The sequence below is a fragment of the Heterocephalus glaber genome, unplaced genomic scaffold, assembly GCF_053883595.1.
Source record: "Heterocephalus glaber isolate CG9 unplaced genomic scaffold, H.glaber_assembly_v1.0 deba00000818, whole genome shotgun sequence".
In the NCBI taxonomy this organism is placed as follows: domain Eukaryota; kingdom Metazoa; phylum Chordata; class Mammalia; order Rodentia; family Bathyergidae; genus Heterocephalus; species Heterocephalus glaber.
In genome coordinates, this window is record NW_028258164.1 from 11833040 (window position 1) to 11859656 (window position 26617).

The 26617-nt window shown below is 37.2% G+C and overlaps 1 protein-coding gene across 2 annotated transcripts in view; it reads left to right on the forward strand.

The window, feature by feature from the left end:
• The window catches only part of Cntnap2 (contactin associated protein 2), a 2081788-nt gene that overhangs the window by 1365932 nt on the left and 689239 nt on the right, over positions 1-26617 (forward strand). The window lies entirely within an intron of this gene.

The window sequence follows — 26617 nt, forward strand, 5'->3', positions numbered from 1 at the left end:
ATAATATCATACACAAAGGAAATGTTCATCTAAGCAACACTTGTATTTTGATTTTTCCCTGATTTTAGTTTACCCACAGAAAAACAAACCAATAAGCAGAAAATAAGAAAAAACATCTAAAATTTTCTTAGAAGTTACTTCCTAAAAGCTGTAACTGAAAAATAAATTGAAGAAGTAGATTAAAAGTGCTCTCAGAAAAAAAAATGGACAGTGTTTTCCACATACATATCCAGGTGGTAAATTATTTTCTCACTGATAATAATAAGCATATGTCATTATCTAGATTATCATTCTCTTCACTTTCTTTTTGGCTCCTTGCTCTTTGACTAGGTCTAAGAAACCAATAAAAAAACTTTCAGTCCTAAATTCCCCCTCTTTGGCTCTAATCAGGGTTCCATTGCTTCAACATATACTCTCATGTCTTTCTTTGGAACTGTATTGTTTCTTATAGGTTTAGATTAGTTGCTTTCAGAAGTCTTTAATTCCAAGGCACAGATTACTATTTATCAAAGCAAAACTTATTAAAAATGAACCCCAAATCTAAAATCATTATGAAGCTGAGTTCAATCAAGCAAGGTAAGATTAAAGCATGCTTTCTGAGCTGTGCTGATTAAAATTGATGAGCCTGGAATGTCCTGCTTTCCTTTAAGAATTCCACTCATAACAGATCCTAAGTTTGATCCTTTCCTCTCTGCCTGAAGCTATGATCTATAACCGGTGTCTTCACTCAAATCTCCAGTTCATTTGCTTTATATGATTACCACCCAAATAGCAATGGACAGTATGGATATTGTTTCAGAACTGCAAAGACGAAAAAAAGAAACGGGCAAGGCAAGTCCACAGGAGCATTGCTGCATTTCTGTAAGGCAGCAGAGTGTGAGGTACAGAGAGAAGACATTGACATCAAGTCCCTGGTCATCCTGCTCTTATTCCACTATAATAGTTTTAAAGTGTAGGAGCTCCTTTGTATGTTTGTGTTATGACAGTGGTGTTTCTAGGGGATTGTATGACTACACCAGTGAGAATCTCTTCTGTTTTCCTTGGTGACGATAGTTTCTTTATTTGTTTTTGCAGTGGTGGAGTTGGAATCCAGGGCCTCACACACTAAGCTACTTCCCCAGTCCAATGGTAATAGTTTTAATCAAGCAAGTCAGGGCACAGGAGGAGAAGCATTTAAAATATTCTGCCACCAATATGCATGGGCACTTGCCTATGCATTTAGAATGAACTTGGCCTAAGTGCTAATACAACACCTTGGTGCCTCCAGCTATTTTTCAGATGTGGAGACACTGGGGGAGGACCCAGGTCAATTGGCACAGTCCATATCAGGAGTTGATTCAAGGGATTTAAACAGTGACTATCAGCTGTACAGAAGCATTGCAATGTTGTGACTGCTACAGTGTACTGGCTAAAGATCAGCCATGGACAATGCAAAATCTAAGTAAGGGGATATCTAAAGAAGTTGTCATAAGTCATTCTGATCTCTCTCTCTCTCTCTGTCTCTCTCCCCCCCTCCTCTCCTCTCTCTTTCCCCCTCCTTCATTTCTCCTCTCTACATAATGCAATATATATTATAAATAATAAAAAATGCATATAATAATATATACAAAATTCACAACACAAAAACATGTTGGAAATCTTCTATGTCTCCTCCAAAACTCATGCTGAAATTTGGTTGTCTTTGTAGGGCTGGGAGGTGGGACCCTTGGGAGGTGATTGAGCCATGAAGCTTTCTCCATGGTGGATGAGATTAATGTCATTATTAATGGGTGAATGCAGTTCCTTTTGCTTCTTTGACCTTCTGCCTTCTGCCTTCTGATGATGTAGTAAGAAAACCCTTGCCACCTTGATCTTGGGCTTCCCAACCTTCAGAATGGTGAGAAAATAAATTTCTTTTTTTCTTCTTGGTACTGGGGATCAAACTTGGGACCTCACGCTTGCAAGGCAGGCACCTGAACCACTGAGCTAAATCCCCAGCCTGAGAAAATAAATTTCTACTCATTGTAAATTCTCAGTCTCAGTAATCTGATATAGCAGAACACAGTGGGCTAAGACCCCACTTGTGATTTTTTTTGTACTGGGGATCGAACTCAGGACCTTGTGCTTGCAAGGCAGGTGGTGAAACCACTGAGCTAAATTCCTGGCCCCGTTTGTGATTTTTAATAGAATGAGTATACTTATGAGGCTATAAAAATAGATGACATCTAATACTAACACTGTTAGAATATTATCTTATTGTTTGGAATTGCTTGCAAAATCCATTTCTGGGCTGCATAAGAATGTTAGTTTCAGGTTTGGCATTCCTGACTCACATGGGTAAAAGGGCAAGTTGCTCGTGTATGTGATCAGAGACTAAAGATCATATTTTTAACTGCAATCATTTGTTTCTGTGTCATTCAGTTTTTATAGCAATAAATTGGATTTGGAAGCAAACTATTAATCCTAGGGAATGAAAAAGGAGTTTTCTTACATCTCTAAGCTGCTTAGAACTTCCTGATACATCTCAACGGTGCCTTCTCTCAGTACCTAAATGAACCACTCTTCAGTAAAATGGTCCAGTCTGTCTCAGTGAGCCACCTTTGAGCTCTGGGACATAAATGTCCAAATATTAATCCCAGCAGCCTAAAGGCTGGAACTTCTTGAATTGTAGTCCTCATGCCAGATGAGGTTGGGATGAAGAGAAATTACACTTTTGTCCCCAGAGAGTTCCACTCTTAGAGGCACCCGTCTTCTGTAGTTTACCTTTTTCTGACATGTAGACATGGCCTAATAAAGGTTTTCTGAATTGTTATAATTTTCCTAATGAAAATTATCAGCTGATGATCTGAGAAAGAAACTATCTTCTCAACAGAAAGTTATTCTTTTTTATTGAGACATAATATCTGTGCCTCTTTATGGGGCACATTATGGCAAATCAATACATGCACACCATGTGTAATAGTCCATAGAGCACTTCCATCTCCTCAAACCTTAATCATTGTGGTGTTGGGAATTCTGTATTTTTCTTGTTATTTCGATATATGTCATAGATTGTTTTAAGAAATAGTTACCCTACTATGATATTTTTAAAAATCCAGAACCGAGTCCTCCTCTCCCCCTGTGTTTAGGTGCCCATTGGTGAATTTTTTCCAGTCCTCTTTTCCTCTTGCATTTCTCAGTCTCTCCAGGCCAGTATTGCATTCTCTTCATCAGCTTTTTTGTTTCCACAGATAACTGAGAACAAGCAGTACTTGTCTTTCTGTATCTGGCTTACTTTGCTTAATATAATGATTGCCAGTTTCCTCCAAATTTTGCAAATGATGAGATTTTATCCTTTTTTATGGCTGAACAATATTTCATTATATATCACAAATGTATCCCAGTTTTTGCTTTCATCCACTGATGGGCATCTAAATTGATTTCATATTTTAGCTATTATGAGTAGGGATGAAATAAGCATGTGAGTGCAAGTATCTTTTTGGTACAACGATATCATTTCCTTTGGATATACATCTAATGGTGGAATTGCTAGAGCATATGATAGTTCTATTTTTACATTTTTGAGGAATTCTTCTACTGTTTCTCCTAACTGCTGTGCAAATTTACATTCCTACTAACAGTGAGAAATTTTTTCTTGCATCTGTTTTCTAGATTCTAGACACTAGATTTGAGATGAAGGTATGACATTAGGAGAGATCCTCTGAAAGGGGGAAATAGGGTTCTTGTAAAGAAACACAATATTTTTAAAATTCTAGAAATCAAAGGTTACAGAAACTAAAATTTTAATATAATATAGGTTAGTGTATGAGCAGAGAAAAGCACATATTTGGAATGAAGTGTTGTCTTCTAGACATTACTTTAATATAGAAACTGCTAAAAAGTAATATATATCAAAGCAATGTAATAGAGGATTACAGTGATGAATTTTATGAGATTAAGCTACAGTTAATTTCCTTATGCATTTAAGATTAATAAATTGCTAATTAGAATATACAAATAAGGATTTCTGCAGCTTAAAAATAATATTTCCTAGCACCTTCCCCATAAATCTCATTCATTAACTATTTTGTTATATAATTGGAGAATAGCAGATTTATGAGCCAATCTAATTATGTGAAATTTACATGTGTATGGTATTTTATAATGAAGGACATGAACTAATGTTAAAGTAGGAGAGAGTCTTTATAACATTCATTATAGATATTGGTTGCAAAGTTTCAACTGGAAAGTATTTTGTGCCATACAAACTATAAGCCACATGAGTACTCTTACTACACATCTGGTGCATAACTGTAGGGTGAGACTGAGCCCATCAGCAATTATAGCAATTATTGTGACTCTTCCATTTCCTTCCCCACACATCAAACCCAAGCAAATATTTCTGGAATATTGCTGAACATTCAGAGACAGAGATAAGAACTAATGGCCTCATTATGCAAAGTAGGGAACAGTACTTATATTTCTTACATCGTTACTTCTACATTTTATAGACAGAGATGCCCATATCATGACAAATACCACATAAAAGCATATTAGAATTATTTTTGTGGAATAGTTAAAGTTTATTTTGGGGCTTTTTCTTAATAGAGTGAGTATCCTCATGCAGCTGGGACACATAAACCAGCTTTAAAACTATCACGGTTAAAAAACTTCTCTAAGGTTCACACACACACACACACACACACACACACACATACTTTGAAGGAATCAGAAGAGACTCGCCGCTTGCCTCGAAAGCACAAGGACCCAAGTTCAATCCCTGGTACTGAAAAAAAAAAAAGAAGGGAGGCAGGTCTGCAGACGCGGTCTCTTGGTCACGGGGTCACACTGGAAACACCGAATCAGCCCACTGCAGACAGGCAGGTCTGCGGACTCGGTCCCGAGGTCGCCAGTCACGCTGAAAACACTGAATCAGCCTGCGCCCCGGCAGCAATCCACTGGACTCCCCCACACACACACACACCTTTGGCCTCTTCCCTGTACAGCCACCTGGTTCCACACTACAAAGACGAAGAGGACACCAGACCACCAGACCACCGTACTGGAGCTAATCAAGTTCTCAGCATTTAAAGAATTTCTGCCCAGAGGTAGGGGCTTCTGAGGCTCCATCCCACTGCTCCTTGTCCAGAGGAAGGGGGTGCCTGGCCACCATCCCTCCCACCATTCCCAGCCCAGAGAAAAGGGTTTTTGGGCTGCTGTCCATCCTGCCACTCCCAGCCCAGAGGAAGGGGCTTCTGAGGCACTGTCCCATGGCTCCTGGTCCAGACGAAGGGGCCTCCAGGATGCCAAACATCCCACCACTCCTGGCCCAGAGGAAGGGGCTTTCGGGCCACCATCCCTACTGCTGCTCCCAGCCCTTAGCCCACCTGTCCCCAGCTCAGAGGAGGTGAGCCGTGCGGAAGCCAACAGCACCCCCCCGCCACCCGAGTCGAAATGGGAAAATATGTAAATAAGTCTCAAAACCAGACTCCCAGATCACCTACAGAAACACCAAAGGGAAATGAGATAGAACACTCTGATACTCAACCACCTAGACCCACTGAACTGGCAACAAAAGGGGATCTGGAAAAAATGAAATCAGAAATAATTTCTCAGAAAACAGCAGAGATTGTTCTCCTAGTGCAAGACATGATTAATAAATCTAGAGAGGAGCTCAGGAACATGATGGAATCCCAACATAGGAAACAAATGGAATCCATAAAACAGATGCAAATAGATTTCCAAGACATGAAAAACTCCACTGAAAGTCTACACAGCAGAATGAGCCAATGTGAGGACAGAATTTCAGATATAGAAGATAAGATTGCAATTGATGACCAGGAAAAGAAAAATGGCTTCAAAATTATAAGGGAACATGAGAAATCAATCCAGAAGCTGCTAGATGATGCAAAAAAGAATAACATAAGACTGATTAGAGTCAATGAAGAAACAGGAGAGAGTGCAGATGACATAAAAAACTCTTCACAGAAGTAATGGCAGAAAACTTCCCAAGCAGGGGAAAAGAGCTTGACACACAGATAAGTGAGGCATATAGGACTCCAAATAGCCTTGATCAAAAAAAATCTACTCATAGGCATATAATTGTTAAGATTCCAGAAACACAACAGAAGAACAAAGTTCTACAAGCAGTTAGAGAAAAGAAACAAATCACATACAAAGGAAAGCCCATCAGAATCACAGCAGACTTCTCAACACAAACCATCAAGGCAAGAAGAGCTTGGATGACATATTCCAAGCCCTAAAAGAAAACAGCCTCCAACCCAGATTGATGTACCCTGCAAAACTATCTTTCAAAATTGATGGAGAAATAAGATACTTTCATGACAAGGAGCACCTTAGGAACTTCGTGAATACCAAACCAGCACTCCAAAACTTTTAGACAATATCCTAGGAACAGACATTGAGGATCACAACCCCAGGAAGCAAAGCAGAATGAACCCATCTGGCATGACAAGAAATTAAATGGAAAGGGGGAGAACCCAACAAAAAGAAAAAGTCATGGCAATGACAAGTCAATACGTTTCAGTTATAACCATCAACATTAATGGTCTCAATTCACCAATCAAAAGAAATAGACTGGCAGAATGGGGCAAGAAACAAAATCCAACAATATGCTGCATACAAGAAACACACTTAATTCAAAAGGAAACTCATAGACTGAAAGTTAAAGGGTGGAAAACAATACTGCATGCGACAGGAACCCGAAAAAAAGCAGGAGTAGCTATCTGCTTGGCAGATCAAGTAGATTTCAAACCAACACTGATTAAGAGAGATGAAGAAGGACACTACATTCTTGTAAAGGGAAGAATCCAAGAGGAAGAGATGACAATCATAAATATCTATGCACCAAACACTAGTGCACCCAACTATATAAAACAAATACTAATGGACATGAAAAGTCATATATGCACTAATACAATTGTAGTGGGGGACCTCAACACCACACTGTCACAAATAGATCAACTAGACAAAAAATAAGTAATGAAATACTAGAACTCAATCAAACTCTTGAACAAATGAACTTAACAGATGTTGACAGAGTCTTCCACCCCACAAAATCAGAATGCACATTCTTCTCAGATGCACATGGGTCATTCTCCAAAATAGACCACATACTCACACATAGAACATGTTTAAGTAAGTGCAAAGGAATTGAAGTTATCCCCTGTATATTATCAGACCATAGTACAATGAAATTGGAGATCCATAGCAAAAGAAACAAAAAATATCATAAACATGTGGAAATTGAACAACACACTTCTGAATAACCAATGGGTCACAGAGGAAATTAAAGAAGAAATCAGACAGTTCCTTCAATTAAATGACAATGACAATACAACATATCAAAATCTATGGGACACAATGAAAGCAGTCTTATGAGGGAAATTCATAGCAGTGAATATGCATATCAGGAAAACAGAACGAGCCCAATTAAACAACCTCATGCTGAACCTCAAGCTTCTAGAAAAAGAAGAGCAGGACAACCCCAAAGCTCATACAAGGGAGGAAATTATAAAGATCAGAGGAGAAATCAATGGAATGGAGACTAATAGAATGATACAAAAAATCAATGAAGCCAAGAGTTGGTTCTTCAAAAGAATCAACAAAATTGACAAACCCTTAGCCAACCTTGGCAGAAAAAGAAAAGAAAATGCCCAAATCCATGCAATTAGGAATGAAAAGGATGAAATTACAACAGACCCAGCAGAAATCCAGAGGATCATCAATACCTACTTCCAGAACCTATACGCCAATAAGATGGACAACACAGAAGAAATGGACAGATCCCTAGATACATATGAATTACCAGAGTTGAATGAAGAAGACATAAAAATTCTAAACAACCTGATATCAACCAATGAAATTGAAAATGTAATTAAAAACTTAACAACTAAGAAAAGCCCAGGCCCTGATGGCTTCACTGCTGAATTCTACAAGACATTTAAAGAGGAACTACTGCCACTACTGTTTTAACTCTTCAATGAAATTGAAAGGGAAGCAATACTCCCAAATTCATTCCTGGAAGGAAGCATCACCTTGATCCCCAAAGCAGAGAAAGACCCAACCGAAGAGGAGAACTATAGGCCAATCTCACTAATGAACATAGATGCAAAAATCTTTAATAAGATACTGGCAAATAAAATGCAGAAGATCATCAAGAAGATCATACACCCTGATCAAGTGGGATTCATCCCAGGGATACAGGGATGGTTCAACATACACAAATCAATCAATTTTATGCACTATATCAATAGAGCCAAGGATAAAAACCATATGATTATCTCCATAGATGCAGAAAAAGCCTCTGACAAAATCCAACATGCATTTATGATAAAAACCCTACAAAAAATCGGAATAGATGGTCTCTACCTCAAACTGATAAAAGCCATTATGAAAAAACCAACAGCCAACATCATATTAAATGGTAAAAAACTGAAATACTTCACACTAAAATCAGGAACAAAACAAGGATGTCTAGTGTCACCACTCTCGTTCAATATAGTTTTGGAAACATTAGCCATGGCAATTAGACAAGAGAAAGAAATAAAAGGAATAAAGATAGGAAATGAAGAAGTCAAATTGTCATTATTTGCAGATGACATGATACTGTACATAGAAGACCCCAAGAACTCCACCAAACATCTTCTAGACTTAATAACCAAATTCAGTAAAGTAGCTGGTTACAAGGTCAACACACAAACATCAATAGCTTTCTTCCCCACAAATGACAGACTCACTGAGAGAGAAATAGGACAAATAATTCCTTTCACAATAGCATCCAAAGAACTGAAACACCTAGGAATCAACCTAAAGAAAGAAATCAAAGACCTCTTCTCTGAAAACTATAGCACTCTGAAAAGAGAGATTGAAGATGATATCAGGAAGTGGACAGACATCCCCTGCTCCTGGGTAGGAAGGATTAATATAGTGAAAATGGCCACACTTCCAAAACTGCTATATAGATTCAATGCAATTCCAATTGAGATCCCAGCAGCATACTTCATAGAGCTGGAGAAAACAATCCAAAAATTCATTTGGTACAAGAAGAGACCCAGGATAGCAAAAGCAATTCTAGTAACAGAGACATGGCAGGGGGTATCACAATCCCCAACCTGCAACTATACTACAAAGCTACTGTGATAAAAACAGCATGGTACTGGCAAAGAAACAGACCTGAGGACCAGTGGAACAGATTAGAAGATGCAGAAACAATACCAGACACACTCAGCCATCTCATCTTTGATAAAGGAGTCAAACACCCTCACTGGAGGAAAGATAGCCTCTTCAATAAATGGTGCTGGAAAAATTGAGCTTCAACTTGCCAAAGATTAAAACTAGACCTATATCTCTCACTATGCACTAAACTAAAATCGAAGTGGATTAAAGATCTGAATATTAAAATAGAATCTCTGAACTGGCTGGAACAGAGGTTAGGTAGAACTCTTCAAGACATTGGTGTAGGAAAAGATTTTATGAACAAAACCTCAGTTGCCTGTGAACTAGCACAAACAATCAACAAGTGGGATCTCTTCTTAATGAAAAGCTTCTGCACAGCAAGAGAAACCACCAGCAGTGTGAAGAGACAACCCACAATGTGGGAAAAAATCTTCACGTGCTTTTCCTCAGACAAAGGTCTACTATCTCAAATCTATAAAGAACTTAAAACAATCAGACCTCCCAAATTTGAAGACCCAATCCAAAAATGGGCATCTGAAATGAACAGACATTTCTCAGACAAAGAAGTAGAAATAGCAAATAAATACATGAAAAAATGTTCAACATCACTGGTCATTCGAGTGATGCAAATGAAAACAACACTGAGATTCCACTTCACTCCAGAAAGAATGGCTGCTATCATGAAATCAACCAATAACAAATGCTGGCAGGGCTGTGGGGAAAGAGGAACCCTGCTCCACTGCTGGTGGGAGTGTAGACTGGTGTAAGCACTGTGGAAATCAGTATGGAGATACCTCAAAGAACTAGGACTTGAAGTCCCATTCGCTATTCCACTGCTGGGGATCTTCCCCAAAGAATTAAAAGAATCATACCACAGTGATATATGTGCACCCATGTTCATAGCAGCACAGTTTGTGATAACTAAAACTTGGAAATAGCCCAAATGCCCATCAACTGGAGACTGGATAAGGAAAATGTGGTTGTTTTATAAAATGGAGTACTACTCAGCCATAAAAAATGAGAAATTAGAGACATTTATAGCTGAATGGGTGCACATTGAGGCAATACTCTTAAGTGAAATAAATAGGACACACATGTATAAATACCAAATAGTTTCTCTGGTGTGAGAAACTGAATATGTAAATAAGGCCTAAAATGTATAATAGGTAATGTGAAAAAGGAAGAAAAAGGGCAAAGGGCAAGGAAGTGGGGGTAGGGGAAAGGAAAGAAGGGTATAGAATTAATATGAGAAAATGGAAAAATGAGAACAAAATCTTTGTAAATAGGGAGAAATGGAGGGGTTGAAGGGAGTGCTGGGCAACGGTGCAAAATAAGAACCAAGAGAGATTATGTAAAGGTGCAAATTTCCCACAATGAATGTCATTATATTGTATACCTAAAATGTACCAATGATTAGAATGAATAATTGATAATGCAAAATAGGAAGAAAATGTCTGAAGAGGTAGGGGTAGTGGGAGGGGTAGGGGAAAGGAAAGAAGGGAAAGGAAAAATGATGAGAAATGGAAAAAATGGAAATAAAGTCTTTGTAAATAGGGAAGGGTGGAGGGGGTGAAGGGAGGGCTAGGAATGGGGAAAAAATAAGAACCAAGATGCATTATGTAAAGGTACAATTCCCAATGAGAAATGTAATTGTGCTGTATACCTAAAATGTACCAGTAAAAGAATTTTTTAAAAAAGTAGGGACTCTCATGATCATACTACTACAATATATTATTTACTTTTCTATCAGCTTCCCAAATTGATAAGAATTAGAACCTATTGAGGCACACGCTTGTCATCCCAGCACTCAGGAGGCTGAGGCAGGAGGATCGCTGTGAGTTCAAGGCCAGCCTGGGCTACATAGCAAGACCCTGTCTCAAAAAAATAAGAACCCTATTGAAAATAGATACGTAAGTGTAAATATTGCATTGGCTCTCTAGTGTGAGAAACTAAAAGGGTAAATAAGGACCAAAATGTATAATAGATAGTAGGAAATAGGAAAAAACTATTCAAAAGCAAAGGGAAACTGTGAAAGAGGGAGAAGAGAAAATGGAAAAAATTGATGAAAGAAGGAAAAATGGAAACAAAGCTTTTGTAAATGCAGGGGAGGGAAATTAAAGGGAAGGAAGTGGAATAGCAAAAAAAGAGGAATTAAGGTATATTATGTACAAACTCCTTTCAATGAATGTGATTGTTATGTATATTTAAATTATACCAATAAAATTAAATAATAAAAAAGAACCCTATTGAAAATTAATTCAAATGAGTGGCCAGAATGTCAAAAGAATTTTGAACTTTTTCCTTCATTTAATATGTAACATTTATTGTTTTATTCAAATAACATAAATTGGCTTTATATACTTTCCCACTATTCTATATATGTGTCCAACATACTCATGACGAAAGAAAGTGACCCATTTAATCCTAGCTGAAGTAGGTAAAAATATAAAGATTGAAACCATGCAGACTTTATTTATAATCAGGTGAGAAAAGGAAAATAACAGCTTGGCAGTGTACACTAGTTCTGCACTATTTCTATTGGGGTTCCCACCCAAACTGTGTATATGAATAAAACCGAACTAATAAACACTAAAGAAAATTGATTGTACAGGCATTTTTAGCACACAATAAAAATATAGTATCATCAAGCCTAACATATTGGGCTACTTTTATCTAATTTTCCTTACTCTAATCAATATTTTATTAATTTTTTTCTTTATGTATAAAGATGCTGGTATCAACAACAACCTTGTCCATTTTATATCTTTTGCCAGTTTTCTGAAGGCAGTGTGAACAAATAAATTAAAAACTTGCAAAACATAGAAGATGCTGACTAATAAATCAGATATATGTGCATTAATTTTACAAAGGAAGAAACCCAAATTTCTGTAGACATATTCAAACTTTTTTGAATACTCAGTACAACAGCCCTGAGGAATCCAATAGTATTCTCTCTTCACTGTGGACAGAAGTGCAAATGTAGCTTTATCTGTTTCTTTTTCTTCATAAATACCCAAATCCATAATACATAATTGACACTGAATTAATATTAATGAATGAGTACAGCCATTCTCTCCTACCCATGAGAAATATGTTTCAAGATCCTCAAAGGGTGCCAACCCCTCTAATAATTCCAAACCTTCTATATACTGTTTTTTCATACACATAGAGATATAATCAAAAGATATGATGAATGTTTAAGTCAAAATTAAATTTATTATAATAAATGGCATATTATCATTAATATTCCTCAAAATATCCCCCTGCTTTGTGCATGCATTTCCTTGTTCTTGCCACTCTCTGAAGCAGGTCTGGAAGTCCTCTTTCTTTAGTGTCTTTATGAGGTGTTATAAAAAAAAAAAAGGTGAATACTGCTGCCAGTGCCATCCAATGGAAAGGCAGCCTCATAAAACTTACAGTGTGTCCTCATCCACCTTATTCACTGGATCTGGATCCATACAACTTCTGGCTCTTCCCCAAAGTCAAAATGATCAGGAAAGGTAAACATCTTGAATCAGTTCAGGACATCTTAGTGGCCGGGGATTTAGCTCAATGACACCGCACCTGCCTCACAATCACAAGGTCCTGAGTTCTATCTCGGGTACAGGAAAAAAAAAACCCAAACAAACAATTTGATTGTAATTCAGGACATCTAGGCAGCCACAAAAATGCAACTAAAGATACCCACCAAAGAGGACTTCAAGAACTGCTTCAGAAAGTGGCAAAAATGATGGGATAAATGCGTTCAAAGTGAGTGAAAGTGTTTTGAGAGGAATCAATGCCAGTGTTTCTTTCAATAGCAATAAATTTTTTACAAATTTAAACATTCATCATAGTTTTATCGTAGCTTGTATGTAAGTGTGGTAAGTTTTAATTTTTAAGTTAGGCACAATAAGAAATTAATAATAATTCAAAATAAAATTAAATAATTATAATAATATACTGTATTGTAACAAAATTGCCAGCATCACTATTCTTGTACTTTGAGACCATTGGTAAGTAAAATAAGGGTTACTTAAACACAAGCACTCTGGTACTCCTACGGTGGACTTGAAACCAAGATGGCTGCCAAGTAATGATCTAGCTAGTAGCATACACAGCGTGGATACGTTAGAAATGACTCACACCCCAAACAGGATGGAGAAAGATGACACAGGAATTCATCGTGGTGCAGAGAACCACTTTCAATCTAAAAGTTATAAATTATTTCTGAGATTTTTCCATTTAATATTTTTAGACCACTAACAACATTTCAATGAAGTAAATCAGCTCCAAATATTACAGGCACAAAAGAATTAAAAGCATACTCTTTCATCCTTTGATGGTTTCTCTAGCAATGGATGATAAAAAAAAAAAGAGAGATCACAAAGATATGAAATCCCTGAGAAAAATTTAAAACTATTTTTATTCAGGCAGTTACATTATTCTTTTATTCTAACTGAGAAAAGTAGTAATGTGATTATCCTATTTTAACAACCATCACTTTGGAGAGAACATGACAGATACAATTTTTCAACAAATTGGGCTGTTTTCTGAAATACTAACCAAGTTTGCCATTTTAGAATAAAATGTTATGAGTTGCTGTCAGCTCCTCATGTGCCCTTATCAGAGTGTGTGTATTAATGTGGCAAGGTCCAGCATCCCTTCCTGTTCACTTACAGCTTGACAGGATGCTTTATCTCCATGTATTTTAAACACCTTACAAACTAATTTCTTCTCTTAAAATTATTTTAACTTTCATAAAATATTATCGAATATAAATATTACTTTGTATCTTAACTTTCAGATCCCTATAAAAGTCCATCAGGCATAGCTGGAGTTTTCAAGGTGTGACCAATGAATCAAATAATTAGAGAGAGAGAAAGGGGCACAAAATTTCCCACTTTATGCATCATTTAAATTTAAAGTAAAGGCATCCAAATTTTGCAGAAGACACTGGTCTTGTCAGTCGCTGATGGTCTCCAAGAATTTCCCAGCATGGCCCCTATACTCTTCACACCAGAATCCCGCCTAAGCAGAGGCAAAAACAAAACAAAAAAATCCAGAAAAGAAGAAACAGGAAACACAGTGAGATCAGAAGAGACAATGGGAGGAAAGGAGGAAGGGAGGAGGAGAAAAAGTTAATTCATGGAATTACTAATGACCTTGTTTCAGGACTACTCAAAGAGAAACTAACAGCAATGTTGTTGTTATGGTTGTAGTCCTCATAGTAGTTGTCCTTGTCCTTGTTATTGTTGGTTTTCCTTCCAGATTATGTAGTCACAGGATAGAAAGCTGTGGTTCTAAAACCTCTTCTTTATTTCTAAATCTCATGCCAGTGAAGGGCAGAACAGATTTGTTTGAAAGCATAAACAGAAGATTAAAGAAGTTTACTGTTAAAAAAAAAAAAAAAAAGTCCATGAAGCAAATTTGATTCAGTAGAAATTTTTTAGTACCTATGAACGTAGTTTGTCGATTCACCTGTTCATTTTTGGACTAAAGGTATCAAGTATCTGCCTACTTATTAAGGTATAGTAATGATAGTGGGCCATCTGTTGTCTAAAATTATGTCATTGATTACTTTAGCAAGTTCTGATAGAATGATTGTTAGTGGACCTGAGATAGCACATGTTCCAGAATTACTCTCTAAATTATCATGTGTATTCAGGAAAGGTATAATGCTAACTGCTTATACTCTCGTCTAAATGCAAAAATTACAGTTCAACTAGTAGTCTACTTAATTATTTAGTCATTTGTGACTATGCTGGATGGGAATTTATCATGCTTGTTTTCAAGAAAAGAAGAAATATAATTAATGATAGATTTCAGCTACTAGAAGTTATAAAAAACCCAACCAGAACTATCAACTGAATGGAGGACATTTTTGAACTACAATTTAGTTTATATTCTCGACATATGAGGATCTAACATATCATTTCTTCACATCTTACTTCACATGTCATTGTCATTTCAAAAATCTATTTTCTTCTGCATAAAACCGTAGTGTTTAAAACTATAAAAGCAAACACAGCACTAAAGAAATTCTCCCCTGGGTATGTTTGCTATAAGCTTTGGAACCAAACTGTTTGAATACCAAAAATTAGCATTCCTGAACTTGAATGCAAAGACTTTTGGATTTTTGCTTTTGCTTTCGTTTTTTTACTTCCTGCCTCAAGGAAACTGGTTTGAGGAATACCCTTCATATTCTAATACCTTGCTGAAAAATTGTTTTTACACTGGCTGATAACTCTTGCCACATTTTTATGATTGGAAGTATTTACAAAAAAACAGGATGAACTTGACTTCCTTCAGAAATATAATAAAAAATGAGAGAATTAGAAGTTTATGTTCCTTCTGTGACTTTCTAAGTAGTCTATATTAATTAAAATATTATTTATATCCAAACAATGGTCACACCATTCTTTCATTCATTCAACAATTAGTGTTTTACATATTTATTCTGTGCTACACATGTTCTTCTTAAATCTGAAAAATCAGTGAACAGAGCCTGCCACTCTCGGCCCAGAGGAAGGGGCTTCTAAGCCACTGTCCCACTGCTCCTGGCCCAGAAGAGTCTTCTGGTGCTCCTGGCCCAGAGGAAGGGGTTTCTGGGCTACCATCCAGCCTGCCGCTCCCAGCCCAGAGGAAAGGAATTTTGGCCTGCTGTCCCACCTCTCCCAGCTCACAAGAGGTGAGCGACCCCCCACCCCGGGTTGAAATGAGAAAACACATAAATAAGTCTCAAAACCAGACTTCCAGATCACCTGCAGCAACACCAAAGGGAAATGAGATGGGACACTCTGATACTCAACCACCTGGACCCACTGAACTGGCAACAAAAGGGGATCTGAATAAAATGAAATCAGAAATAATTTCTCAGATAACAGCAGAGATTGTGCTCCTACTGCAAGACATGATTAATAAATCTAGAGAGGAGCTGAGGAACATGATGCAATCCCAACATAGGAAACAAAAGGAATGCATAACACAGATGCAAATAGATTTCTAGGAGATGAAAAACTCCATTGAAAGTCTACACAGCAGAATGAGCCAATGTGAGGACAGAATTTCAGATATAGAAGATAAGATTGCAATTGATGACCAGGAAAAGAAAACTTGCTTCAAAATTGTAAGAGAATATGAGAAATCAATCTAGCAGCTGCTAGATAATGCAAAGAAGAATAACATAAGACTGATTAGAGTCAATGAAGAAACAGGAGAGAGTGCAGATGACATAAAAAACTCTTCACAGAAGTAATGGCAGAAAACTTCTAAAGCAGGGAAAAAGAACTTGACATACAGATAAGTGAGGCAATATAGGACTCCAAATAGCCTTGATCAAAAAAATCTACACATAGGCATATAATTGTTAAGATTCCAGAAACTCAACAGAAGAACAAAGCTCTACAAGCAGTTAGAGAAAAGAAACAAATCACATACAAAGGAAAGCCCATCAAAATCACAGCAGACTTCTCAACACAAACCATCAAGGCAAGAAGAGCTTGGAGTGACATATTCCAAGCCCTAAAAGTAACAGCCTTCAACCGAGATTGATGTACCCTGAAAAACTATCTTTCAAAATGGATGGAGAAATAAGATATTTTCATGACAAAGAACACCTTAGGAACTTCGTGAATACCAAACCAGCACTCCAAAACTTTTAGACAATATCCTAGGAACAGACATTGAGGATTACAACCCCAGAAGCAAAGCAAAATGAACCCATCTGGCATGACAAGAAATTAAATGTAAAGGGGAGAATCCAACAAAAAGCAAAAGTTATGACAATGATATGTCAATATGTATGAGTTATAACCATCAATGTTAATGGTCTCAATTCACCAATCAAAAGAAATAGACTGGCAGAATGAGTCAAGAAGCAAAATCCAACAATATGCTGCATACAAGAAACACACTTAATTCAAAATGAAACTCATAGACTGAAAGTTAAAGGGTGGTAAACAATACTCCATGAGATGGGAACCTGAAAAAAAGCAGGAGTAGCTATCCTTATTGCAGATAGATTTCAAACCAACACTGATTTAGAGAGACAAAGAAAGATACTACATCCTTGTAAGGGGAACAATCCAAGAGAAAGAGATGACAATCATAAATATCTATGCACCAAACACTAGTGCACCCAACTATATAAAACAAATACTAATGGACATGAAAAGTCATATATGCACTAATATAATTGTAGTGGGGAATGTCAATAGTTGATAGATCAACTAGACAAAAAATAAGTAATGAAATACTAGAACTCAATTGAAGTCTTGAACAAATGAACTTAACAGATGTTCACAGAGTCTTCCACCCCACAAAATCAGAATACACATTTTTGTCAGAAGCACATGGGTCATTCTCCAAAATAGGCCACATACTCGCATATAAAACATCTTTAAGAAAGTGCAAAGGAATTGAAGTTATCCCCTGTATGTTATCAGACCATAGTGCGATGAAATTGGAAATCCATAGCAAAAGAAACTCAAAAAATTTCATAAACACGTGGAAATTGAACACACTTCTGAATAACCAATGGGTCACAGAGGAAATTAAAGAAGAAATCAGACAGTTCCTTCAATTAAATGACAATGACAATACAACATATCGAAATCTATGGGACACAATGAAAGCAGTCTTAGGAGGGAAATTCATAGCAGAGAATACGCATATTAGGAAAACAGAACGAGCCCAATTAAACAGCCTAATGCTGAACCTCAAGCTTCTTGAAAAAGAAGAGCAGGACAAACCCAAAGCACTTACAAGGGAGGAAATTATAAAGATCAGAGGAGAAATCAATACAATGGAGACTAAGAGAATGATACAAAAAAATCAATGAAGCCAAGAGTTGGTTCTTCGAAAGAATCAACAAAATTGACAAACCCTTAGCCAACTTTATCAGAAAAAGGAAAGAAAATGCCTAAATCCATGCAATTAGGAATGAAAAGGATGAAATTACAACAGACTCAGCAGAAATCCAGAGGATCATTAATACCTATTTCCAGAACCTATACACCAATAAGATGGACAAGACAGAAGAAATGGACAGATTCCTAGATACATATGAATTACCAAAGTTGAAGGAAGAAGATCTAAAAGTTCTAAACAACCCAATATCAACCAATGAAATTGAAAATGTAATTAAAAACTTATCAACTAAGAAAAGCCCAGGCCCTGATGGCTTCACTACTGAATTCTACAAGACATTTAAAGAGGAACTACTGCCACTACTGTTTTAACTCTTCAGTGAAATTGAAAGGGAAACAATACTCCCAAATTCATTCCTGGAAGGAAGCATCACCTTGATCCCCAAAGCAGAGAAAGACCCAACCGAAGAGGAGAACTATAGGCCAATCTCACTAATGAACATAGATGCAAAAATCTTTAATAAGATACTGGCAAATAAAATGCAGAAGATCATCAAGAAGATCATACACCCTGATCAAGTGGGATTCATCCCAGGGATACAGGGATGGTTCAACATACACAAATCAATCAATGTTATGCACTATATCAATAGAGCCAAGGACAAAAACCATATGATTATCTCCACAGATGCAGAAAAAGCATTTGACAAAATCCAACATGCATTTATGATAAAAACCCTACAAAAAATCGGAATAGATGGTCTCTACCTCAAACTGATAAAAGCCATTATGAAAAAACCAACAGCCAACATCATATTAAATGGTAAAAAACTGAAATACTTCACACTAAAATCAGGAACAAAACAAGGATGTCTAGTGTCACCACTCTCGTTCAATATAGTTTTGGAAACATTAGCCACAGCAATTAGGCAAGAGAAAGAAATAAAAGGAATAAAGATAGGAAATGAAGAAGTCAAATAGTCATTATTTGCAGATGACATGATACTCTACATAGAAGACCCCAAGAACTCCACCAAACATCTTCTAGACTTAATAACCAAATTCAGTAAAGTAGCTGGTTACAAGGTCAACACACAAACATCAATAGCTTTCTTCCACACAAATGACAGACTCACTGAGAGAGAAATAGGGCAAATAATTCCTTTCACAATAGCATCCAAAAAACTGAAACACCTAGGAATCAACCTAAAGAAAGAAATCAAAGACCTCTTCTCTGAAAACTATAGCACTCTGAAAAGAGAGATTGAAGATGATATCAGGAAGTGGACAGACATCCCCTGCTCCTGGGTAGGAAGGATTAATATAGTGAAAATGGCCATACTTCCAAAACTGCTATATAGATTCAATGCAATTCCAATTGAGATCCCAGCAGCATACTTCATAGAGCTGGAGAAAACAATCCAAAAATTCATTTGGTACAAGAAGAGACCCAGGATAGCAAAAGCAATTCTAGTAACAGAGACATGGCAGGGGGTATCACAATCCCCAACCTGCAACTATACTACAAAGCTACTGTGATAAAAACAGCATGGTACTGGCAAAGAAACAGACCTGAGGACCAGTGGAACAGATTAGAAGATGCAGAAACAATACCAGACACACTCAGCCATCTCATCTTTGATAAAGGAGTCAAACACCCTCACTGGAGGAAAGATAGCCTCTTCAATAAATGGTGCTGGAAAAATTGAGCTTCAACTTGCCAAAGATTAAAACTAGACCTATATCTCTCACTATGCACTAAACTAAAATCGAAGTGGATTAAAGATCTGAATATTAAAATAGAAACTCTGAACTGGCTGGAACAGAGGTTAGGTAGAACTCTTCAAGACATTGGTGTAGGAAAAGATTTTATGAACAAAACCTCAGTTGCCTGTGAACTAGCACAAACAATCAACAAGTGGGATCTCTTCTTATTAAAAAGCTTCTGCACAGCAAGAGAAACCACCAGCAGTGTGAAGAGACAACCCACAATGTGGGAAAAAATCTTCACGTGCTGTTCCTCAGACAAAGGTCTACTATCTCGAATCTATAAAGAACTTAAAAAGATCAGACCTCCCAACTTTAAAGACCCAATCCAAAAATGGGCATCTGAAATGAACAGACATTTCTCACACAAAGAAGTAAAAATAGCAAATAAATACATGAAAAAATGTTCAGCATCACTGGTCATTCAAGAGATGCAAATGAAAACAACACTGAGATTCCACTTCACTCCAGAAAGAATGGCTGCTATCATGAAATCAACCAATAACAAATGCTGGTGGGGCTGTGGGGAAAGAGGAACCCTGCTCCTCTGCTGGTGGGAGTGTAGACTGGTGTAAGCACTGTGGAAATCAGTATGGAGATACCTCAAAGAACTAGGACTGGAAGTCCCATTTGACCCTTCTATTCCACTGCTGGGGATCTTCCCCAAAGAAATAAAAGACTCATACCACAGTGATATATGTGCATCCATGTTCATAGCAGCACAGTTTGTAATAGCTAAAACTTGGAAACAGCCCAAATGCCCATCAACTGGAGACTGGATAAAGAAAATGTGGTTTTTTTATAAAATGGAGTACTGCTCAGCCATAAAAAATGAGAAATTAGAGACATTTATAGCTAAGTGGGTGCACATTGAGGCGATACTCTTAAGTGAAATAAATAGGACACTCGTGTAAATACCAAATAGTTTCTCTGGTGTGAGAAACTGAAAGTGTAAATAAGGACTAAATGTATAGTAGGTAATGTGAATAATGTAAAATAGGAAGAAAAGGGGCAAGGGGGAAGGGGAAATGGGAGGGGTAGGGAAAAGGAAAGAAGGGAATGGAATTAATATGAGTAAATGAAAAAATGGAAACAAAATCTTTGTAAATAGGGAGGAATGGAGCGGTTGAAGGGAGGGCTGGGCAAGGGTGAAAAATAAGATCCAAGAGAGATTATGTAAAGGTGCAAATTTCCAATGATTTTTGTCATTATATTTTATACCTAAAATGTACCAATGATTAGAATGAATAATTGATAATGCAAAATAGGAAGAAAATGTCTGAAGAGGTAGGGGTAGTGGGAGGGGTAGGGGAAAGGAAAGAAGGGAAAGGAAAAATGATGAGAAATGGAAATAATGGAAATAAAGTCTTTGTAAATAGGGAAGGGTGGAGGGGATGAAGGGAGGGCTAGGAATGGGGGGAATAAAGCAGTGAACAAAACATTAAATACTGCTGCTGTATGAAGCTTATTTCCATAGAAAGAAAAAAACACACAAACACATACATACATACCTCAATTCTTTAGCATGATAGATTGCAATATTATTATAAGAAAAAATAAACCAGGGAGAGGAATGTTGACTGCAGGATTAGTCTTTGAAGGTTGAAATTTGAACAAAAATGGGAAGGAGATGAGAATACAAAATATAAACTATCTGGTTTGGAAGATTGCTTCAGCCCTGGAACTGTCACATACAAAGACCCTAATGTTAGATCATGGGCTAGGGAAGAGCCATGAAGTCAAAGCCCAGTGAGCCAAAATTAGAAGTTGAGTAACCAGAAAAGGTGGTACAGACTTATTGGCTTGAGGTACAATTAAAAGGCTTTTAAGTGACAGATAATGCCATTGGTGCATTTAAGTACTCTGTACTCTATGTAAAAAAATATGTGTACGTTCATTGGAGCTACTATACACAGACAAAGGAAGAGGTTAGGAGACTGTGGAGTATTCCAGGAAAAAATGATGGTTTCTGGACCTGAGTGATAGGATACAAGTGTTGAGAGTTGGACAGGGTCTGAATATGCTCTGAAATCTGAGCCAATTGGCTATTTGTATGGTTTAACTATGAAATATGTGCAAAATGTTGAGTTGAAGATAACTTTAAGGTGTTGGGCTAGAACAACGTGAGAATTGCTATTTAGTAAGATGTAAAAGACTATGCAAAAAAAGTTGCTTTGGGGGAAAATGTCAAGAGTTAGTTTTAGAGACAGGAAATTTGAGATTTAAAATTAATATCCAAGTGAGAAATTTGAGTAGACACTTGCATACATATGTCTAAATTTCAGAGAAGATGTCTAGACTGAAGATATGTTGATGTGTTTGTAGTGTAGAATTGGTATTTGAATCTGTGGGTCCAACTAAGATCACCAACAAAGTAATGTAGATAGAGAAAGGGAGATGTTTGAAGATGACCCTGAGAATACCCAAGAGTTATTACAACTTATGAAGACAAGAAAAAAACATAAAAGAAAATGAGGAAAGAAAAACTGGTTGAGTGGGAGGGAAAGCAGGAGAGCTCAAATATTACTGGAAGGAGAACTGATGTTTCTGTTGGAGTCGTGCAATGAAATGGTGAATGTAATGGATTTTTAAAACACCAGAAGGAGAGGAATTGGAGTGGTGACGTTTTTCTTAATAGAAAAGCAAGAGAAAAAGGATGAGGTTAAAAAAAAATTATAATTCTTAAAGTTGGGAGAAATAACACTTTGCTGGAATAAATCAGTAGAGAGAAAAGTAAATGATGATGTACCAGAAAGAAGAATTTCTGGAGGATTGACCTTGACTGTGCAAGAAATTATGGAATAGAATGCACAAGAAAATGCATTGCCTCATATAAAGGCGGGGATCATGATCCAAAGTGATAGGAGAGGTCTATGGGCTTATTCGAAGGTCACTTAATGGATACTGTGATGAAAGCTTTGGAATAGCTCTTCTGATTCTTTTATTTTCTTAGTGAAATAAGAAGCTGTAAATGGAAAATTGTAGATGCTTCAGAAAGAAAAGCTATGTGACAGTCATCAAGAGAGGGAGAGCGAAGAATGGATGGACCTAATGGATACAATAGGATGGGACATGACAGTGAAGATGCTTATGTGTTGGGTGGGCTTGATGATAATTCCTCAAATTGTTATTTTGTCAAGAACTGACATAGACTGAGGAATAATTTAACCATTATACAGGAATTCTCTAACTGCATACCACACAGGAAAACAGGAGCAATGGAGTTGTATACAAGTATACATGAATATGTTGATTAATTGTAGGAGAAGAGAGACATGGGGTCCCCAGGAGTAACAGAGGGAGCCCTTACCTGTGGATGGTAAGCTCTAAGGCTGCTATTGGAGTTGTAGAAAAGTGCACTCTTATCTTAGAGGAGGCATGTGTACGCAAATGTTATGATACAACATAGCATTTTCCATTCTTTACTGACAAGGATTCTCATCCGTCTGTTCCATGCCTCATTTTGAAGCAGGGCATTCTGATGTTGGGAAACCTTAGAAATTATAAATGCTTTGCATGTAGTCCATGCTGATAGGATCCAAGCTTCAGTGAAGGAAGAATTGCATTAAATTGTAATGGGAAACAGAGCTACAAAACATCACCCCACCCTGCAAGCAACTTCTATCACTCTCTGCCTTTTAATACTTTGTTTTTGATACAATATTTGAAAACTTCTTACTATTCGACCTATGAAAATTCCCAGGAAGGATGCTTTTAACAGGCATTGTTGCTGGAAATAGGAAAAGGAGGGGACTGGCAGAATAGAGACCAATAATTAAAGAATACAATGTCTATAACCCAAAAGGGAGATTTAATTTTAGAAAGCAAAATTAAACCTAAAATAGAAAAAAATCAAAACCTCTAGAGTCGTAAAAGCCTGAATGTGTTTTTAAATGGAAGAACGCCTGCTAACTTCACATTTTGTTCCCTATTTATCTCTCCCACACGTAAGCCTCACAGCTCACATATTCACCTCTCTTCTAAGTGTGACGCCCAATTCCCAGCACACTCTATCAGTTCACAAACCATAGCGGATCATTTTTGTGTGCTTCTTACCTTCTCTTTGCCTGGCAGCAGCTTCTGTTTTAATATTATTTCCCTCCTAATGATGGAATGGAAAAGAGAAAAATAAAAATGTTAGTCTAGGGGGAAGGGGCAAATACAGTGTGAGCTTAACATGAGTCTTAGGTCAGCAGTGGAGACCATGAGCTTCTGTGCTGTCCCACACTTCAAGAAGAGGGAAAATGATCGGGGCAGAGACCTCCCAAGCATTTTGGGAATGGCTGTAGGTTCTGGTAGTTGATTTGCCTAATCATTTGTTGTAAATAAATGCCTCCACCATCTGTCTTAACCAAAATACTCCCAAATCATATAAATATATCATTATTTGGATATCTTAGTGATTTTCTTAAAAAACAAACTATCAGGGCCGGGGATTTAGCTCAGTGGTCCTGCCGCCTGCCTCTCAGGTGCAAGGTCCCAGGTTCGATCCCCGGTACCGAAACAAAAACAGAAACAAAAACAAAAACAAAACAACAAAAAACAACCAAGGGGCCAATCAAAATGCACAGTTTGAAGTGTTGTAAGAAATAAGTACTCCTCTTTTTAAAATTTTCAAACACAAGATGTATAATTCCAAGTTTCTGAATCTTATTCAGACTTTGTGGGGAAGACAGAGCTTGAATCAAATATAATGCTCTTCCTTAAGTGCTACAGCGTACTCATTTTTATTCTTTATTCACAGTGGCTTTGATCTATGTGGAATATATTTTAAAGGGAAGCCTCCTCTTGTTCTTTCTGTCTGTTATGTTTTTTCTTTACATACTTGTCCTATTTCTTTCTACCCCTTTGTAGTGACCTAGTTTTATCTCTGTGTATCAGTCTATCATGATAGACAGTGATCAAGACATTTACCAAAGTAGACTTTGCACTGGCTGTCTTATTGTGTACTGTGGCCTATTACAAAAGAAATTAAAAAGACAATTTCAGTTCTGAAGGTGCGAAAATCTAGAGGGACATTATATGGCATAGATAAAGGATGATAACAGTGAAAATTCTATGTTTATAAAACACACCTGATCAATGGTGTGTGAGACTATTGAAGAAAGTAAATTTCCTAGAGGGGTCAGGATTTGAATAAGGGAATATTCACAGAAAGGATGCAAACAAAATTTCAAATTGGAGGAGAAGACAAGAGAAAGAAAGCTGGACTCAGCTGTGATAATCTGTCATGTCTTTATTTCAGCAACATTTTTCCTTTAAAACAAAAGAAGCACTTGGGCAGACTGATGCGATATATGTCATTTATTTTCTCTTTTTAGATTGTGTGGCTTTAAGAACCTAAGTTTAAGAGCCAGTTAATGCTGAACATGTCCCCCAGTTCCTTCTGTGGCTTCTGACCTGCCCTCTTCCCCACTTTTTCCAGAGGATGCTCCTGAAAAGACTCCAACTTCAGCATTCTTCCATGACTTTCAGCACAAATTCTAAATTCTTGGTATGGCCCATGATCTTCACTGTGGTGTGGTGTGTTTCACAGACCTTATCTTTCTTTGCTGGCTTTTCCTTTTGTCTAAAATTTCTTTCCTTATCTGCCAGGCATATCCCTACTATTTTAAGACTCAAGGCAGATAGCATCTCTTATGAAGTCTTCTCTTAGGTAAAATACACTAATCTTTGTGTTGCTTCTTTACAACTAAGAAAGCTCCTTTTATTTTATTATCTAATGTACATACCTTTATACATAATGGCCTCAAACTTGATACAACTCAAATATCTAGCAACAAGTGAATGAATGAACAAATTAGAACATATTCATTCAATGGAACACCACTCAACCATGTAAAGGAGAGAATGACTACAAATGCAAAGAAAAAATAATGAGCCTCAAAAACCTGTTATATGAAAGACACCAAAGAAGGTTTTCTATGTGATTCCATGTATCTGAAGTTCAGTAGCAGGGAAATTCATCTGTGGTGTATTTTTTGTTGTTGTTGTTGTTGTTGTTGTTGTTGCTGTTATAAAAAATCTGAGGCTGGGTAATCTATAAAGAAGTTTATTTAGGCCCCCACTCTGCAGATTTAAAATCATGGTGCTAAAAGCTGCTTGGGTTCTAATAAAGGCCTCCAGCTATATCTACTCATGGTAGAAAAGCAGAATGAGAAGTGAGTGTATGCAAAGGAGAATTATGTGTGCAGGAGAAATACAGAGGAGGCTGACTTGATTTGCAACAATGTACTCTCACAGTGGTGATGAATCCAATCTTGAGAGATGGGACTCATTACTGCAAGGTCTAATCCAGTCTTGGAAAAACTAACCCAGTCTCTAGGAAAGAGATCAATTTTTTCCTGAGGGTGGTACCACTTTGACTAATTACTTCCCACCAGGTCCCCCCTCTTAAAGATTCACCACCTCTCAGTATTCTTACATGAATCACTGGGGACAAGCCATATCCAAATTATAGTACCTGCTGACAGATATCTAATTGCTTCCAGGATAATGGCTGGATCTCACAGAAAGGGTACATTCAGTTTCATAAGAATTGCCAAACTGTCTTCCAAAGTGGCAGTACCATTTTGCATCCCTCCCCACAATGAGTGAGAGTCTAGCATTCCACCCACATTGTTGACAGTATTTAAGTGTTACTGGTTGTCTTAGTTGCTTTGTCATTGCAGGGACAAAATATCCACATCAACAACTTAAAAGAGGAGGGGTGTATTTGGGCCCATAGTTTTTAGAGGTTTCAGACCATAGTCAGCCAGCTTTAAGGCAGATGGCCCGGTAGATGTAGATGTGCCTACTGTGAAGAATGCAGCTCCATCATGGCGACCAGGGAGCACAGAGAAAAG